The 12390-nt window shown below is 41.1% G+C and overlaps 1 protein-coding gene across 1 annotated transcript in view; it reads left to right on the top strand.

Annotated features, from left to right (window-relative positions):
• The window catches only part of CORIN (corin, serine peptidase), a 387335-nt gene that overhangs the window by 98736 nt on the left and 276209 nt on the right, over window positions 1-12390 (top strand). The gene's annotated exons all lie outside the window — the stretch shown is intronic.

A 12390-nucleotide genomic window follows, 5' to 3' on the forward strand; every position in this document is an offset into this window, starting at 1 on the left:
TGGGTGACATAAAAAAACAAACATATGCAGTACATCTCTGCAGTTCATGCACATTCCTCAGGATTCCTCTTTTTGAAATCTTGTGTAGATGGAGAGTCAATAGTAGACTGTGGAGGTAATTTACTAAAGACAAATTGTTCACTTTGCAAGTGGAGTTGATCTTTGCAGGGAAATTTTCCCCAGTGCTTAGTGAATGAGGCGATGCTCTGCTGCCTTCCATCATCCTTACTTCTGCAAAAATGCATAAATACTGCAAAAATGCAGTATTTTTTATTTTCCCTGCACGTGATTGGGTATTCTCTGTAAAGTGCAGTTTTCCAACATTCAGTAAGCTCTGAGGAAAATTCCCTTACAGGATGCAGCTACCTTTGCAAAGTGAACAGCCTATTTGTCTTTAGTAAATAAACCATTATGAGTCCCTAATATGACATGCCTGTCTACATGTCCTCCATATTGCCTTGGTTCTCCCATACCCATCAAAGATATAATGACGACCCCCCTCCCTTTTCTTCCTGTCTGAAGCCAACTCTACTAGGAGGAATTTCTACCTACCACCACATGAACTTTTACAACCATGTGAACACCAGTATTATAGGGCTTACTTTTATTTGTCTTTGAATAAAATACAAAGTTGTGATTTATCTTTTGTTTATTTTTTTCTTTGGCTGTGCCTTCAAGGTTCTATGCCAGCATTATATACTTTGGGCTTGATTTACTAAAATAGGCAGTTCCTTTTGCAAGTAAAGTTTCACTTTTCATTGGAATTTTCCCAAGAGCTTAGCGAATGAGGTGAAGCTTTGCTGACTGCCAACATCCAGTTATGTGCATGCAAAAATACTGTTTTTTATTATTTTCCTTGCACGTCATTGGGTATTCTTTGAAAAGTGACACTTCACTGTATTCACTAAACCCTGGGGAAAATTCCCTTAAAGAGTGAGTGTAACTTCCCATGCAAAGTGAACAGCCTTTAGTAAATCAGCCCCAATGTGCAATACACTGATATACAACAAGTCAAGGAAAAGATCAACAAAAGATGAATGCAACGTTTGTGGTTTTCTGTGTACCCTACACACATCAAACGAGTCCCTATAATACTGGTGTTCACGTTTTCTATATAGTGTTTTTATTAGGAAGGAAGAAAAAATCCTGGACAGCCACACACCATTGAAGGCATCTTTATTGATATCTTGTATAGGAGATGAAATCCAATACAGTCACTTCATGTTACAGAAAACAGGAAAAGCTGTTGACGCATTTCACACCGTAAGAAGGTGCTTCATCACAGCTATGATTAAGCACCTTCTTACGGTGTGAAACACGTCAGCAGCTCTTCCTGTTTTCTGTAACATGAAGTGACTGTATTGGATTTCATCTGCTATACAAGATATCAATAAAGATAAAGGCCATCCAGGATTTTTTCTGCCTTCCTAGGGCGTTGCAGAGCCAGCACCTGTAAGTTCCTAAAAGGGTGCGTACTTTAGAGGACTGGGGCTTAGAGCGGCAATCCTTCTCTATAGTGTTTTTATTGTTAACATGAAGAAGACCATTATTTCCTATCATCGCTCTGTTATGAATAGAAAATGAATATGTAATTCTGCCAAATGGCATGCACAGTTCTTTGTGTATAGTGGAACAGAAGTAGTTACATGTAACCTAATGCAGGCATGTTTGTTGGTATGATCCACTAAAGTGCAATTGCTGGGTGACTTTTCTAACCAGTTGCTTGGGTGGAAAACTATCTTCTCCAATGCACTTGAAACAGACACAAATAGCACTAAGCTCAATGTAACCAAAAGTCAAGGCTGTGAATAATATAGATTGCAGTCCGAAAATAGTTTAAGATGGGAAAACATGTGTGATTGTAATATGTTTGTGATGTTACAGTGGATTTTCTATTTTCACATGAAATAAAAGCTTTGTGCAGCATTGCATTTGACTCGATCGGGTTATTTTACTAATTTGAGGAAATCTGACTTGTGTAAGCAGCAGAAGTGTTTACAGAAATAAAATATAGGCTCCCGCAGGTGCATTCACTGACCTTTTTTCAGCTTAAGGCCCCTTTCAGACTTACGGACGAACGGTCCGTTTATTACAAGTCTGTTTACGGACTTGTAATGGTTCCCTATGGGATTGCAGACGTTAGTGGATGATGCATCCGCTAACGTCCGCAACCATCCGCGTCCGCAAAGATCCGCTTTTGCGGACGGAAGAAAACCCTATTTTTCTTCCGTCCGGCGGAACGGATCGGATGAATACGGACACACGGTCCGTATTCATCCGATTCCCCATCCCTATGAGCGGAGGAGAGACAGGGCGGTCTCTGCACTGTGTGCGGGGACCGCCCTGTCCGCCGACAGCTCAGCGGGGATCCCCGCTGAGCCGATGGACACACACGGATCGGATCAATTACGGATCCGCTCCGTGTGAAAGAGGCCTTAACAAGCCCTAAAACAGAGAGGGATCTAATATTTTCTGACCTGATCCGGCTGCCTAGAACTCCTCTCTATTGGTCATTAAGGCAAAAAATCATAATAATGCGCCAATAAAACAATGCTTAAAGTGTTACTAAACCCAGTAATATGAAAATAGTTCATCTGCCCCCCACAGTGCCCACAGCTTATAAATCTTCTTTTTACAATACAATATTGCCACTATATACCTTTTTGGATGATATGATCTGTATACCGCGGTCAGTGATGAACTGCATGGTTTCTCCAGTGCTGATAGTTCAGGTATGAGGAGATTTCCACTGCAGCCTGTATACACGCCCACATGTGTGATGCCAATATCATGTGACCTGGCTACCTCTGAGAGCAAGTAAATGTTCTCTCCAGCATAAAAGGCACAACTGAGCATGTGCAAGTTGGCTACTGCCTGTGTGTTAGCTGGCCTTCCCAAGATAGACAAGATGGGAAGGATCAGTGCATACAGGATAAAACAGCCTTTTTACACAATGCAGAGGATTAACCCCTGAGTTGGGAAGCACCGGATGGAGAGGAGAGGTAAGGGTGGAGTGAGAGGGGAAACCTCCAAGTAAGAAAGAGAGATACAAAAGAGAAAAAGAAGAGGTATGGAGTTCCCTCAGTCAATTGGAAGCAGGGCTAGGACACTGGGTGGGAAGGAGGGGCAGCTGCCCTCTATATCCTGTATTATGTGAGGTATGGGGGCTTCACAATGAGGTTGGGTGGGGAGGATTTGTGTTGGAAGGGGGAATTTGGGGGGGGGCCACAAGAGGCAAGGACTCTTCTAGGAGGGAACATTTGGGGGAGTGCTAATTGTGGGGATTCAGGGGGATTTGTGTTGGGAGGGGGATGAGGGGAGAAGATTTGTGCTAGGAGGGGAATTGAGGGGAGGGGACTTGTGCTGGGAGGGGGGATTTGGAATGGGGTGATGATGTGTACTCAGTGGGGAAAGGTTAGGAGTAAAAGAGTTGTGCTAGGAGGGGTGATTTTGTGATGTGGAGATGGGGGGGGGGGCAAATATTTGTGTTGGAAGTTTTTTTTTGGCAGTGGGGCAGATTTGTACTGGGAGGAGGGGGTGTATGCTTAGGGGATAAGCATGCAGATTAGTGATATTTTTTTTGTCGGGGGAAATTTGCTTACACATAATGCTCATACATCTTGGGGGGGGGGCTTGTAGTTTGGCATGTTCGCCCTGGGCTCTAGATGACCTTGTCCCAGCCCTGCGTTGTAAATCCAATCTGCCTACAATTTTTATTCCTTACATGAATTAGGTAATGTTTTTGTAAGAATTGCGTAGTTGGTAACTTATATGCTCTACAGAATCATCTGAAATATGAATTTCAATGTTGAGTTCATTATAAGAAAATCACAGATGAAAGAATTTCTAATCTAAACTTGGCCATATTTGTGGGAGTTTAAGAGCTTTAGGGCTGAGCATCGAACTAGGTTCAGTCACAGTGAAGAGTTGTGTCTTTGCCCTTCCTGGCACACTTTTTGCAGTAAATGCCCTTTTTGCCCATGGACCACACAGGGGACAATGAGAAAGTTATTTCACTGCAGTTTAATGGAACATAAAATAAATATAGTTACATGGGCAGCCCTCCAATAAACAAATCACACTAGCAGATACCAAGCTTAGTGACCACCCCACTGTCCATATCTACTACTGTTCTCTAGTGAAAATGTGAAGCTGTTCTACACAGGATGCCAGTCTCTCAACACTATTTTGAAACTTAGGGGCAGATTTCTAACAGAGAGTGCTCTATAATATACTAAGCTTGGGTGCTTTACCATAGGCTGCATTTTACATCCAATTCAAAAATTGTGTTGCCCCATGGAGTTCTTAAACAGCAGAGAGAGCTTCGGAATTGGAGAGCTGGTCGTGGGATTTTATATGACTGACTTTCCTCCATGCTTTTTTTTTTTTATTTTTTTTTTAACACCCCTCCATTCAGTGGCGTATCATCACTGTGCATTAGAAATGTGAAATATGAATTTTTTCTTAAAGCTGCAGTATGTCTGCTTTATGGATTGTCCCTTTAGCTGTGACAGTTCTATTGCTCTTTATATTAGGAATTGAGTCTATCAAAAGTGGAGGAATCTGGTCATCTGCAGCTTTGCTAGTATTAAACATTGCAGCAGGATGGCATATACTTTACTACTTTACTACTCACACCATTCCGGAATCTGTGTCCATTTTAGAGTGATTTCCCATTTCCTCCTGTTCTGCTGGGAAGCAAAGTAAAATGTCTTCAGTATGGACACAGATGGCAATAAAAACCTGAAAAAAAGCCTTCACTGCTCTTTCCAAAATTAAATAAAAACTTTTTCCTGAATTTTTTTAGGCAGCACTCTTAAAAATGTTTACACTTACCCCTGCCTCCTGCCCCCACCTTTCCATAATCTTCCCTTACCCCTTTTTTTTTCTCTCTCTCTTTTCTTTTTTGGAGTTGAGACATTTATTTATATAATGTTTTTATTTTAGACTCCAACAGAGTGGAAAAAACAGGACAGGAAACATATAACTTGTGATTAGAAACATAGTAAAGAAAATAAGCCATTACAAAACATCTGCAAGGTATATAATATAATGTGTGAGTTCCACAAGTCAAAAAGAAAACATCTAATGACAAAGCAGAGTGCTGAAAGCCCTGACGTTCCATGTCCCTTTTTCTAATAACACAGAAGAAGAGTAATCAGATCCAGAGTAAAAAAGTTAAAGGAAAGTATAGGAAGGCAAAGGGGAAATAAAAAAAGGAGGGGAGGGGATAAGTGTGGAGGGAAGGAAGGGAAAGGGAAGTGAGTACTCCCAACTGGGTGCGGCCCCCCAAGTGCCCCCTCTGGGATCGAAAACTCCACCGTTGGGGTACCTGTGCACATATCAAGAGCTCCAGATCTGGAAGTGTTTCTATGATTGATTTTACATGTCAGCCGTCAACTGCTTCTTTAGCTGAAGATCGGCCACTCAGTCCAGCCATTTTTTCCACAAGCCTTGGCTGCACAAAGAAGGCACTTGAGGAGGGAATTTTTGAAGTACTCGATTAACATCCAAGATACATGCAGAAGGCAGGCTGCCAAGTCCTCCACAAGAGAAACGTCTGTTACCCTATGGATCGTATCAGTGACCTTCATCCAACACTCCCATAAATTAGGGCAAGACCAAAAAATATGGAATACGGTTCTGATTTCTTTGCTGCATCTCAAACACAGAGGAGACACAGATAGATCAATGGAATGGAATAATTCAGCTTATACCAGCGAGTTATACTTTTATAACAATTTTTCCGATAATTGCCAGCTATGTAGGCCCTAGGGGCAAATAATACAATATGCTCATTTTGTGGTTGAGAGAAAGAGGTCTTAGGCCTTGTACACACGATAGGATAGCCAGAGGACAACGGTCTGAAGGACCGTTGTCCTAGGTTAATCTATGAGGCGTGCGTACACACCATCAGTTAAAAAAACGATTGTGTCAGAACGCGGTGACGTAAAACACAACGGGGTATCTCACTAAAACTCAAATTCCTATTGCTGGGGATGCCTAAAATGGCACTTGTATATCAGTGTATATCAGTACAGACTTTTGGGGAAATCTGTGTGCCAATCACAAAAGCAAAAAATTAAATTTCTAGAGCTGTTATGTAAACCAAGCATGTATAACAAGGCCTCTAGGTTGTCATATTGCATTGCATTTTTTTTTGAAAATTACAGTGGCTGCAGATTGAAAATATAAGGTCATTTTTAATAGCATCAACTTATAACATGGCTTGTGTAGAAATTGTATATGCTATATCATTGCCACAGTTATTGAACTAAACAAATCCTACATTTAAAAACTTTGCACAAATTGATGTCATATGTATTTGTTTTTTACCTTTTGATCCAGGCAGTATAGAAAATGGGCCCAATTCACAAAGCTAACACAATTAAAAAGATCCTTATTTAGAAGAAACAAACAAAAATTAACAATCATTTTGTTATGATTCTAATGAGGTTAGAAAATTACCAACACATTGCTGTTATATTTGTGTTAAAGCTAAACTCCAGAAATTATTTGTATTGCATACTTACATTGGCCCTGCTTGGCACAATGTAAGTATGTGTTAAGCTGGAAATCACTGTAGTAGTTGTCATACCTACAGTGATAGCCGTGATCCTCTGGGCCATGCTTAGGGTTGCTCTGGGTCTTGCATAGGACCTGAGTAGGATTTGGAAGATCATCACTGTAGTAGCGCTAACTACAACTGTGATTTCCAGCTTTCCAATTGGTCCATCAGTTATGAGTAATGAATATTTACGTTGTACCAAGCTACACAAATGTAAGTATTCAAAACAGATATTTACCGGAGTTCAGCTTTAATACTTTGTGAATTGAGCATCATATTTTAAAACTAGTAGGGGGTACATTTTACATACCTACATATGTACAAAGTAGTATTAGGTTCATGGTGACTGGCTGAATTATTATCCCATGGTGTCCCTTAGTTCCTTTAGTTACCGTATCTTTTTTTTTTTTTGTACTGTATGAATTAACGGCATGCCTGTCAATAATGTGGCTATATGTTACACTATAATTCAATTACTCCATCACACCATAGAATTAGTCAAGGTCAGGTTTTTATTGGGTGCTGCAGGTTTCTTCCCGAATAACTGTGTTCATGTTAGATAATGTCACTCTCTGTTTTTTCCATGACCAGTGCAGAGCATAGCTCAGCTGCTTTCTCCTACAACATGCACCCTCTTAAATCTTGTTTCTTCTGGTGCCAATTTCTCATCTCAGATATCTCTGAGTTACTAAACTCTCTCCCTTGGGTCATCTCAAGTGTGAAATATTCAGATGCATTACTAAAACGAATAGTTAAAACCTCCTTATCTCGGGTGTGTGCTTTTCAAAGAAAATTTAAATTCTCTCCTTTAAATACCAGCTTTCTGATCCTCAGGAATACAAAATGGGACTGTTTTGGAGGATGCAGCAAGTCTAAAGTTACCTATAAACACAGTTTCCTTAAAAATAAATTAGATATACTCAGGGCTGTTGCCACCACTAGGTGAACTGGAACCCAGTTGCTGCTGGGTTCAAACCCCCCTCTAGAGCATCCTGCTCAAAAACGTAATCAGCGTCCCTGCTGCCACAGCCACGCCACTCAGCAACAGCGTAGGCTGTGCAGCAATCAGAGCTGTCTCTGAATGTACAGAAGTTGACAGCATCCACCACCGCCACATACTGTTCTCATTGATAGGGTTTGGTTGCTTGGACCACCCTTGTCCTAGCAACAAAGTGCTTGCCCCTCCCCCAGAGCCTGGCATTCAGAGGAGGAGGATGTTCCTCTTCCAAACCTATCCAGTCCTAGTGCCCAGCCTTCCAGCTTCCACCTGTCCTGTAGCCAACTGCTGCAATGAGAAGGAATGGATCCTCCCCGTCCACTACCCCAACTATTCTCTTAAACCTCTCCACTCTCCTTACCCTACTCTGCTCTTCCCTGCTATCTTTGGAGACCCTATTTGAAAGGGAATGGGCTGTAGGGACCATGATGTAAAAGGGTTTTTGCGGTCCCTGGTATAAGGTAGCTTTAGGAACCCTGGTTTAAGGTTGCTTTAAGGACCCTGATGCAAGGGGGCTCTGGGGACCCTGATGTAAGTGGAGTGACTTTGGGGATCCTAATGAAAGGGGGACTCTGATGTAAGGAGAAACACTGTGGTTCCTGATTTAAGGAGGGATTACTCTGGGAACCCTGAAGTAAGGGGAGCTTCTGGGGACCCTGATGTAGGGGGCATGTTGGGATCCTAATGTTAGGGGAGAGTTTGGGGACCCTAATTGAAGTTGGGTCTCTGATGTAAGGGTAAACTCTAGGGACCCTGATGTAATGGGGGGACTCTGGGGACATCTGATTTAAGGAGCGGGGACTCTTGGGACCCTGATGTAAGGGAGGGATGACTCTAGGGGTAAACTCCAATGGGGGTCAGGCTTGGGGGGCCCAGGCCTAAAGCTTCTGATGGCTGCCCTGTCCTCTACACACTGTGCCGATGTTCCGCATACCGCTGCAGGATTGGATGATATTAGCTGGAAATTAAACTGTCTCAATCTTTAGCCAATTTGTGAAGAAGAGGTATCCAGCCAGTGAGGTGCCACGCAAGCCATGCTGTGCGCAATATCATTTCCACCCAGCTCCCTAGTCAGTCTTTACACAGAACTAAAGTTGGCAAGGTGAGAAAGCATCCCTGCACAGACTGGTTTTGCAGTCTTTTTTTTGGGGGGGGGGGGGTAAATAGCTGGTCCTGTCTAGGGTGCAAAATAGTCTAGCGTCAGCCTGGATATACTATTGCTGCAAAAACACTGTTTATTATAAACAAAAACACTGCAGTCTAAATTGAAAAAATAGAGCGGGTTCTAAATTTTTAACGTCCATTTTTCTCATCGAGAAAAATGCTCTGGAGCCTACACACGACCGTTTTTCATGACCAATTAAAAAAATGGCATTTTTCTTGTCATGAAAAACGGTAGTGTGTACGCGGCATTAGGTCATTAAAATCAGAAAAGCAAGATTCAAGATATGCCTAATGGGGGCCACGTTGGAGCCTAAGGGTATTACTTTATTTCCCTATTTTTTTCAAATACAATTTGATCCTTCTATTTAGTATTCCTTTGATAATGATTACATTACTACTTATTCCCACAGGCAAAGTCTGGAGGCCGAGAAGAATGTTTTTTTCCAAAGTTTTAAAATTCAATTTTTTTTCCTTTTTTTTTTTAAAAACAACTAAATTGATTTTATTTGTATTTAATTCAGAATACAGTCACTTGCCATATGGCATTGTTGGTACTTCAAGGATCTCTAGATCGGAGGAGTGAAAGTAGAAGTAATGCACATAATTACACTCACTTTAATCCTGGGATGTGCTCCATTGAGTTCCCTTAACAGATCACACCTACGTGTATTGCATGTCTGAGAAAAAAAAAAGTGAAAAAGTATTACATATTTCCTTTAAATAAGTTGCAGAACAGCACGGGACGGGACAAGCGTATAATTGAAGTCACCTGAATGCGATCAACCTTTCCGAGTCCTACTCTTTGTCTCTTCCTCAGCATATGAAACCAGTTTTCCCTTTACTTTCACCTACCTGCTGTGTGTTAGCATCGCTAAGGCTTTCGCAGTAGTGATTAACCTTTGCTTCATCTGGACTTATCAGCCAAGTACTTCAAAAGGACTATGAACGAATAGGTCAGAGAGTTCTTATGAAGGAATCCTACTTGTTTAAATTTAAGTAAAACCACTTCCAGATTTCATACAAAGAAAAATGATGTAATTGAAACCAATGGAATATTTTTTGTAGTAAAAGACAAGACCCTAGATATGCATATTCTCATCTTACTTTTTATCTAACCGTGCAAAACAATACATTGATTAAACACATCAGAGACAATATTTATAGTTCTACAGAATATACAGTATATCTACATATATCTTTGCCTACCAGGCCAGTTCTGTCATTTCTCTCCTACATGTAAAAATCATCATTTATATGCTAGAAAATTACGCAGAACCCCCAAACATTCTATATGTTTTTTAGCAAAGACCCTACAGAAAAAAAAGGCAGTCGTTGCAACTTTTTATCTCGCACAGCAATTGAAACGTCTTTTTGGGCATTACCCTCCCTGGCGGTATGATTATTTCAGAAAAAAGGTGCTGAAAGCGGTACCATTATTTGCAAGGACATTTGGCGTTTTATTCTGTAGGCCTGTAATTCTTAGGAATAACTCACTTAAATTTTTTTATGACGAATTTCCCCAGAAATCGCTATCGCACAATTCTGCAAGTGATTATAATTTATTATCGCTGTTTTTTAGCTGCTCTAAAACCATTTTTGACATAAAGGGACACTTTTGGACAATTTACAGTTTGCAGGCAGAAAGAACAGTTTTTATTATATAAAATAACATGTAGGGCACTGGGCAGACCACTAGGGACAAGGGGTGTGTGTATTTTTTACATACAGTACTATAAGATTACAGTATACTGTATGTAAGGTGTTTGTTTACCTTTTTGAATTTGGCGCCGTTCTCCGCCCCCGTGCGTCGTAACGTCGCAGGGAACGGAGATCGGCAGCACACAGAGGCACTGTGTGAATCGAGCGAGGTCCCGCTCACTCACACAGCGCGGTGGCATCGCTGGATCCAGGGACAAGGTAAGTAAACACTGCCTGTGGATTCAGCGAGGCGAGCCCGAGTCTGACTCGGGGTTACCGATCGTAGCAAAAAATCTCACCCCGAGTCAGACTCGGGAATACCGCCAGGCTGGTTAAAGAAAAAAAACAGAAAAGTTAGCCCAATTTTTTTGCATAATGTGAAAGATGATGTTACACCGAGTACATAGATACCTAACATATCACGCTTCAAAATTGCACACGCTCGTGGAATGGAACCAAACTTCCCTACCCCATAGGCAACGCTTTAACAAATTTTTACAGGATAGGCCTCGTACACATGACCGTTTTCCTCGACATAATCCATCAAGAAACTTGGTGGGAGAGCTTTTTTGGAGAGGAAAACGGTCGTGTGTATGCTTTTCATCGAGAAAACTGTCGAGGAACTCGACGAGGAAAAAAGAGAACAAGTTCTCTTTTTCCTCGACGGAAGTCTCAATTTCCTCGTCGTGTTCCTCTTCGAAGAGAAACATGCTCGTGTATGCTTAGAAACCCGCGCATGCTCAGAATAAAGTATGAGACGGGAGCGCACCTTCGGTAAAAGTAACGTTTGTAATGGAGATAGCACATTTGTCACGCTGTAACAGACTGAAAAGTGCAAATCGTCTCCTACCAAACTTTTACTTAACACGCAGTAACATGAGATTAGAAAAAGCAGCCCCAAGGGTTGTGCCAGTGGAATCGAACTTCCCCTGCCGTCGTATGTGTTGTACGAGAAGATTTGGTCTTGACCGTGTGTACGTAAGAAAGCTTGTCGAGTTTATCGACAAGCCTAACAAGGAACTCGTCGAGGAAAACGATGTGTCTTTTGCGATGGAAAAAACTGACAGCAGCTTTAACTCTTCCCTACTCTAAAATAAAAAAAAGTTATAGATTTAGGTATGCGTTAATATAGACATTAAATATAGATATATGCGTTAATATTTTTGTCCCTATAAACAGTGTAGGTATACTTATTTTATTTTGCTGTGTATTTAGCTGTCAGCCATTTAGACCTACTAGCACCTACAATTTGACAACTTTGAAAAAAAAAAGGTTCAATGGGATAATTGAAAAGATAGTAAACTCTCGATTTTTTTAACAAGAACAATCCAAACTTAGTGTAACTGGGAAAATTGCAAGCATATTTAATGCATTTGTATGAATAGTAATTAAGAAAACATCTTTCTGATTTTATTGGTTCCTGAGAATTCGCCTCTTTTTAATGATTTGCACATCTCTCCATGCTGGGGAAGATACCTTAGTCAGTGGGAACTCAAATCATCAGCATATGGGAAACATGCTGACTGCATGAAGTTCACATTCCATGAGTTCTTCCTAACAAAAACAATTGTATTATTATTGAGATTAGAACACTGAGAGAAATATGGAGGCTGCCATTTCTGATCTCCTTCTGAAAATTCTACTTGCCTGTGTTTGGCTTTACAATTTGGAGTCACTGTCTTGGAAATCAGGAAATCCATAGTTAAGTCAGAGTGCATGCTCAACATTCTTGTTTTGAATGAATAACTCAAAATAAATCAGTATGTCAGTTCTGTCCACCAGTGCTACTTTAAGGCCTGGTTCGCACTGGTGCGTTTTGACATGCGATTTGGCATGTCAAAACGACGGTATTTGCCGCAAATTTCCGTCAATGGCACTGTCCTAATCGGTGCGGAAAACTGGTGATGCGCCTTATGCGCTGGGTGGAAGTTTTTCACAAGGCGTCAATCATCTAGTCTCTGCA

Source organism: Rana temporaria, chromosome 1 (assembly GCF_905171775.1).
Source record: "Rana temporaria chromosome 1, aRanTem1.1, whole genome shotgun sequence".
Lineage (NCBI taxonomy): Eukaryota > Metazoa > Chordata > Amphibia > Anura > Ranidae > Rana > Rana temporaria.